The sequence below is a fragment of the Schistocerca piceifrons genome, chromosome 2, assembly GCF_021461385.2.
Source record: "Schistocerca piceifrons isolate TAMUIC-IGC-003096 chromosome 2, iqSchPice1.1, whole genome shotgun sequence".
Lineage (NCBI taxonomy): Eukaryota > Metazoa > Arthropoda > Insecta > Orthoptera > Acrididae > Schistocerca > Schistocerca piceifrons.
This window is the reverse complement of record NC_060139.1, coordinates 530,492,783-530,501,020: the sequence shown is the minus strand read 5'-3', so window position 1 is coordinate 530,501,020 and position 8,238 is coordinate 530,492,783.

Here is an 8,238-nt window from a genome sequence, read left to right as displayed (position 1 = left end):
GTGTGATGTCCTTAGCTTACTTAGGTTTAATTGGCTCTAAGTTCTAGGCGACAGAAGACCTCAGAAGTTAAGTCGCATAGTGCTCAGAGCCATTTGAACCATTTTATAATAACGTGTGCCTCAACTGTTAGTGTAACCTTTGATTGTTTGTTTATTGAAATAACACACAAGTTTATGAGAATAGGGGTCCCACATGTGTTGTAGCTATGCAAAATTTACAGTAGCTTCAAGGTAAGGTAATATGACTAATTCTGTAGTATAACCAGATCCTTCCGGTGCAGGAGCCCATGTATACTGAAGGCTTGGTGTCGAACAGTAAATAAATAAAAAAAACAGGCTAAACTCAAGTTTCAGCAGTTGTGTATATGTATTTTTGGTACAGTAAAAAATCCAACACGGTAGAAATATTTACTGGTAACCCAACTCGGGGTTCCAAATATCTATAACAGTAAGTCTCGAAGTGGTACACTTTGAATTATTTTTAAGGCCTGAAATGCCAGATATTGAAATTATTTCTATGTTTAAATAACAAGAGGCTTTCTGGAATGCAATACTTTACCAAAACCAGCCTCACCGACCAGAACACTAAGACGAAAATTCAAAGATAAAAGACCAAAGACCCCAATGGTTTCTCTTCCTGCCTGTTTAAAAACTTGGTCACTGGACCGCTATCTTTTTCAGTGCAGCAGCTTACAATAGACAGCCATTCGTCGTGGCATTAGACATGTTACAACATATATATATATATATATATATATATATATATATATATATATATATATATATAGTTCAAATAAATACGCCAAATACTGTTAGTTGATTATGAACTTCCTATCATACTCAACACTTTCAAACATAGCAGAATTAGTAGCTTTATTCAGTTTTACATGCAAAACCAGAACTCAATAAATACTCATCAACATGGTGACTTCTCTTCACATTGGTGTAGCAGGTTTAAGGTAGGTAATATAATAAATAACACACAGGGGCAACGCATATAAGTGCAGATATTTCTATTAGCGACTGAGGGCGGTGTATTGAACAACTTTACAACGGTATATACTTATCTGCCGACTAACAATTATAGCTATTACAAGTCGTACGTTTTTAGGTTGGTTACTATCTCCAAGTGCATGTGGCATAATCAAGGTAAATCTATACAGACAAGCACCTTTCATTTTGCGGCGCGGTACGGCCACACACACGGAAACATCAGATCACAGATGTTACGAAGTTTTGTGGGGAGACTGTTCAACAGGAACGAAACAACCAGCACTCAGATGTCTAGACAAATTAAAGTAAATCCTGTACATTATGTTACATATATTAAATTATATATGTTAAGTTGACAAAATCACATAAAACAGGTGTACGGATTCATGGGATAAAAGAGGCACATTCTCATGATGGTGATGATCAGTTGTGCACATGTAGAGAAATCTTTGTTTTTCAATCCTTTTTTTAGTTATTGTATAGATAATTTATTATTTCAACGTAGTAATAATATATTTATTTACTAACTGACGTTAGAGTTTGCTTAATGGTGCATCTACTTAATGGTGTGTCACATCCTTATATTATGTGTCTTTCTAATTTGTTTTCGTTTTCATAAACTGTTTGCTGTTTAAATGCTAACAGGATCGGTAATAATAATTTTATGCACATGGTAACATTAACAATGAACTCGTCGCACTATCGTGAATCTGACACAGTCTATGGAGTTTTCATAGCTTGTTTCAAAGCAGCTTTAGTGTTTCTTCAGTCCTTTACATTTCAGTTTTAATATACGCAGTTCCTGGGTAATTTTGTCTCGCGTCCTCAAGCATGCAGCTGCACAGTCTTCCACTATCTCTTCAGTGTTTTCAAGTCACCGAGACGAGTGATCGAACGACCTGTCATAGCTCGCTGCAATAACGATAGCGCTCTGTCCATTGCCAAGTCTGGCTTAGCTGGCCCAGGCACGTCACGGCTACTTTCCAGCCACATAACACCCAATCAAATAATCTACATATATCTAGCATACTTAGCGGATTCGCTGCTAATTATTTCTCATGTCACATCATACACGTAATTCCCAAGGACGAGGCGAGAAGCAGGGTTTTGTGGGTTGAAGTGTAACCATTCACCGTATGTCGCAGAATGATCCTGTAGAGAATTACATCCAATCAAATAAAACCACTGCACAGGAAGTGAAAGAACATTCCTACTGAAAGAATGAACTCGACCAGGCGAGACTGTCCAGAGGCAGGAATTACAGCCTTAGGAAGTTATGAAAGATAAATTATTCAAGTAGGCTAGGAGAGTTTTTCCTATAGAAACAACAAATAAGCAGTTGTTAGCATCTCTCTTAGACGATGTGAACTGACATCATTTCGTTCCGGTGCATGGACTTAGAGGAATAATGAGAAAAGTTTCAACAAATTGTAAATCGTACTCTGGATTAAGAAAGGAAAAGAATCATCGTGCTTTAACAACGATATTCAGGAAATTCTGTAGATGCAAAGGCTCCTGCACTCTGCGTTCAAATGTTCAAAAGGGAACGCGCACATGACGACCAGCAAAGGTTAGTAGAGATTCGTCCACCTGTGAGAAGATCTATGCGCGAAGAATACACCAACTACCACTGCCATACATTAACAAAAGATCTGCCCGAGAAGACGAGAAAGTTCTGGTCCTATGTCAAACCGCTAAGCGGGTCTAAGGAGTCCATCCAGGTAGACGTTGACCATAATGGTGTTGCAGCTGAAGACAGCAGATCGAAAAGCGAAGTTTAAAATATCGCATTTAAGAAATCGTTGACGCAGGAGAATCGTACAAACCTGTTGTAGTTTGAAAAGTAGTTGGAAAAGATTCCTTGATATATGAGTGGATCGAAGACTTCTTAAGTAAGAGAACCTAATACGTTTTCCTTGATGCTGAGTGTCCCTCATAGACAGGGGTTTTATCAGGAGTGTCCCAGAGAAGTGTGACAGGACCCCTATTATTCTGTATACATGAAAGACATCTGGGATCTACGCCAGGTCGGAACACAGAAAGACACTGAGACAATTCAGAGGCTGGATGTTGCATTTGTTACCGGTAGGTTCGAAAAACACGCAAGAATTGCGTAGATCCTCCGGGAACTCAAATACAAATCCCTGGATGGAAGAGGACATTCTTTTGGAGGAACAGTATTGGGAAAACTTAGATGACCGGTATTTGAAGCTGACTGCAAAAACGATTGTACTGCCGCCAACGTACATTTGGCAGTTACTTTTCAATCGCTCTATTTGCAAGTGAAGAGGAAAGAAAGTGACTAGTAGTAGTACAGGGCACCTACCGCCACGCACCATTTGGTAACTTTTAGGATATGTATGAAGAAATAGTTGGAAGTATGCTTCTAAATGAAATATAGCTAGAGCTTCTGGCATCAGCACAGGTAAGTGACGAGTACGGATGAGAAATTTCGAAACCTACAAGAGGAGAAATCCAGAAGTAGAGCGCGGCCAAGGCCCTGGCCACAGGTCTCTAGCGTGAGTAGGTGCCTGCAGAGCACGTTCCGACATTTGTTCGCCGCTCCTCCGGCGCAAGGCAGCCGCATCCTGCCACGCGTCCAGATGCAGTCAGTGTCTCTGGACCGCCGTACAGTAGTTCTTAGTTAGAACACCACGGCTGATTTTTAGTAAAGTGAGCCACAGTTACGCTATAATCGCACCCAACGATTCATGTTAACCGCAAAAAATCGCGAGGGCCATAAGGATATCATCAGCATTGGAAACCCATTTACGTTATTACAGTGCTACAGAAACATGTTGGACTGTGTGTAATTTACACGTCGAAGTTGTCTACGTTGCAAAAAACATAAGCTTGAGGAAGTAATTTTTGTTAGATGAGTGCCACTCCAGTCAGATTTCTTTCGTGGCTTGAACCATGGACCATGGACCTTGCCGTTGGTGGGGAGGCTTGCGTGCCTCAACGACACAGATAGCCGTACAACGGAGGAGTATCTGCTGAGAGGCCAGACAAACGTGTGGTTCCTGAGGAGGGGCAGCAGCCTTTTCAGTCTGGATGACTGACTGATCTGGCCTTGTGACACTAACCAAAACCGCCGTGCTGTGCTCGTACTGCGAACGGCTGAATGCAAGGGGAAACTACAGCCGTAACTTTTCCCGAGGGCATGCAGCTTTACTGTATGGTTAAATGGCGTCCTCTTGGGTAAAATATTCCGGAGGTAAAATAGTCCCCCATTCGGATCTCTGGGCGGGGACTATTCAGGAGGACGTTATAATCGGGAGAAAGAAAACTGGCGATCTACGGGTCGGAGAGTGGATTGTCAGATCCCTTAATCGGGCAGGTAGGATAAAAAATTTAAAAATGAAATGGATAGGTTAATGTCAGATATGGAATTAGTGAAGTTCGGTGGCAGGAGGAACAAGACTTTTGGTCAGGTGAATACAGGGTTATAAATACAAAATCAAATAGCGGTAATGGAGGAGTAGGTTTAATAATGAATAAAAAAAATTGGAGTTCGGGTAAGCAAATACTAACAGCATAGTAAACGCATTATTGTGGCCAAGATAGACACGAAACCCACGCCTACTACAGTAGTACAAGTTTATATGCCAACTAGCTCTGCACATGATGAAGAAATAGATGAAATGTATGATGAGATAGTAGAAATTATTTAGGTAGTGAAGGGAGACGAAAATGTAATAGGCATGGGTGACTGGAATTCGACAGTCGGAAAAGGAAGAGAAGGAAACGTAGTATGTGAATATGGATTGGGGCTAAGGAATGACAGAGGAAGCCGCCTGGTAGAATTTTGTACAGAGCATAACTTAACCATAGCTAACACTTGGTTCAAGAATCATGAAAGAAGGTTGTATACATGGAAGAACCCTGGAGATACTAGAAGGTCTCAGTTAGAATGTATAATGGTAAGAGAGAGATTTTGGAACCAGGTTTTAAATTGTAAGACATTTCCAGGGGCAGATGTAGACTCTGACCACAATCTATTGGTTATGAACTGTAGATTAAAACTGAAGAAACTGCAAAAAGGTGGGAATTTAAGGAGATGGGACCTGGATAAACTGACTAAACCAGGGGTTGTATAGAGTTTCAGGGAAAGCATTGGGGAACAATTGACAAGAATGGGGGAAAGAAATACAGTAGAAAAAGAATGGGTAGCTTCGAGGAATGAAATAGTGAGGGCAGCAGAGGATCAAGTGGGTAGAAAGACGTGGACTAGTAGAAAGCCTTGGGTAACAGAAGAGATACTGAATTTAATTGATGAAAGGAGAAAATACAAAAATGCAGTAAGTGAAGCAGGCAAAAAGGAATACAAAAGTCTCAAAAATGAGATCGACAGGAAGTGCAAAATGGCTAAGCAGGAATGGCTAGAGGACAAATGTAAGGATGTAGAGGCTTATCTCACGAGGGGTAAGATAGATAATGCCTACAGGAAAATTAAAGAGACCTTTGGAGAAACGAGAACCACTTGTATGAATATCAAGAGCTCAGATGGAAACCCAGTTCCAAGCAAAGAAGGGAAAGCAGAGAGGTGGAAGGAGTATATATAGGGTCTATACAGGGGCGATGTTCTTGAGGACTGTATTATGGAAATGGAAGAGGATGTAGATGTAGATGAAATGGGAGATAATATTCTGCGTGAAGAGTTTGACAGAGCACTGGAAGACCTAAGTCGGAACAAGGCCCCGGGAGTAGACAACATTTAATGAGAACTAATGACGGCCTTGGGAGATCCAGTCCTGACAAAACTCTACCATCTGGTGAGCAAGATGTATGAGACAGGCGAAATTCCCTCAGACTTCAAGAAGAATATAATAATTTCAATCCCAAAGAGTGCAGGTGTTGACAGATGTAAAATTACCGAACTATCAGTTTAATAAGTCACTGCTGCAAAATACTAACGTGAATTCTTTATAGACGAATCGAAAAACTGGTAGAAGCCGACCTCGGGGAAGATCAGTTTGGATTCCGTAGAAATGTTGGAACAAGTGAGGTAGTACCGACCCTACGACTTATCTTAGAAGACAGATTAAGGAAAGGCAAACCTATGCTCCTAGCATTTGTAGACTTAGAGAAAGCTTTTGACAATGTTGACTGGAACACACTCTTTCAAATTCTGAATGTGGCAGGGCTAAAATACAGAGAGCGAAAGGTTATTTACAGTTTGTATAGAAAGTAGATGGCAGTTATAAGAGTCGAGGGACATGAAAGGGAAGCAGTGGTTGGGAAGGCAGTGAGGCAATGTTGTAGCCCCTCACCGATGCCATTCAATCTGTATATTGAGCAAGCAGTAAAGGAAATAAAAGAAAACTTCGGAGTAGGTATTAAAATCCATGGAGAAGAAATAAACACTTTGAGGTTCGCCGATGACATTGTAATTCTGTCAGAGACAGCGAACGACTTGAAAGAGCAGTTGAACGGAATGAACATTGTCTTGTAAGGAGGATATAAGATGAACATCAACAAAAGCAAAACGATGATAATGGAATGTAGTCGAATTAAGTCGGATACTGCTGAGGGAATTAGATTAGGAAATGAGGCACTTAAAGTAGTGAAGGTGTTTTGCTGTTTGGGGAGCGAAATAACTGATGATGGTCGAAGTAGAGAGGATATAAAATGTAGACTGGCAATGGCAAGGAAAGCGTTTCTGAAGAAGAGAAATTTGTTAACATCGTTTATTGATTTAAGTGTCAGGAAGTCATATCTGAAAGTACTTGTATGGAGCGTAGCCATGTATGGAAGTGATACATGGACGATAAATAGTTTAGACGAGAAGAGAATAGAAGCATTCGAAATGTGGTGCTACAGAAGAATTCTGAAGATTAGATGGGTAGATCACGTAACTAATGAGGAGGTATTGAACAGAATTGGGGAGAAGAAGAGTTTGTGGCACAACTTGATTAGAAGAAGGGATCGGTTGGTAGGACATGTTTTGAGGCATCGAGGGATCACAAATTTAGTACTGTAGGGCAGGGTGGAGGATAAACATGGTAGAGGGAGACCAAGAGATGAATACAGTAAGCAGATTCAGAAGGATGTAGGTTGCAGTATGTACTGGGAGATGAAGAAGCTTGCACAGGATGGAGTAGCATGGAGAGCTGCATCAAACCAGTCTCAGGACTGAAGACCACAACAACAACAACGGAGTACTATCCCAGTAATTTATCGTAAATTTGGTGTCACCGTCCACTGAGACAATTTCCTAGCTTTTGTTGAGCTGCGCTTTCCGGCCCTGAAGGGATATTTAGTGCAGACAGGTCGCAGAGTCATCTTCTGACAGTGGTGACGTTCGGCTGAGGTGTGAACCTGCTTATGGTCTTCACAACAGTTTTTCGCCATATGGGCTTGCCAGATCTTGCAGCTGTTACTTGTCAATGAAGCAGCTCCTCAGTTGAATTCACGAGGCTTGGTTAATGACGTTCCAGAACCCCACACCTAACCCCTACCTCCCTCCAACAATGTAAAACATGGGGCTGTTATAACTAAAAGTTACTGTTACTCATATAGTTGCAGAGTGGCTCTACTTATCGTACGGCATCGGAACTTGGTAGATACTGTAGTTTGTTAATGCGACACCTATTTGTGCTGTAGAACAATTAGTTCCGATTTTGGGCACTAGATGCAAATCGGTTGCTGTGATTGCCAAAAATACGCATCGAAATGTTTCCATAAGTAATGGGTTAGCCACGGAATGCCGACAGCAAAGGTCGAACAGTTGAAAAGGTCACGAATATGTCATAATGTTGATTTTATTATTAAATGGCACGTTCGCTTTAGGGGCTCCGGAGACGTCGACGAGATGCTGCATTCGTAAAACGACGTGATCAACAGTTGCACACAGCAGTTCTGGCGTAATCTGACCAACGTGTTACCGTATACTGGCCTTCACATCAGGTGGCCAAACGTCGTATGGATTCAGATCAGGTGAACTTGCAGGCCATCTGCCTGGAAAACCTCTGGACATAACACCTACATCTACATCGATACCGCACAAACCACCGCAGGGTGCGTGGCGGAGTACTCATTTCCTTTCCTGTTTCGGTCGAACTAGAGTGAGGGAAAAATGACTGTCTAAAGTGACTGTCTATATGCCTCCGTATGAGCACTAATTTCTTAAGCGTAATGCATGTGGGAGGCAGTAGATTCCTTTGTCAGTCAGATTCAGATGCCAGTGATTGATTTTTCTTACTAGTGTTTCTCGGAAAGAACGTAATCTTCCCTCCAGGAATT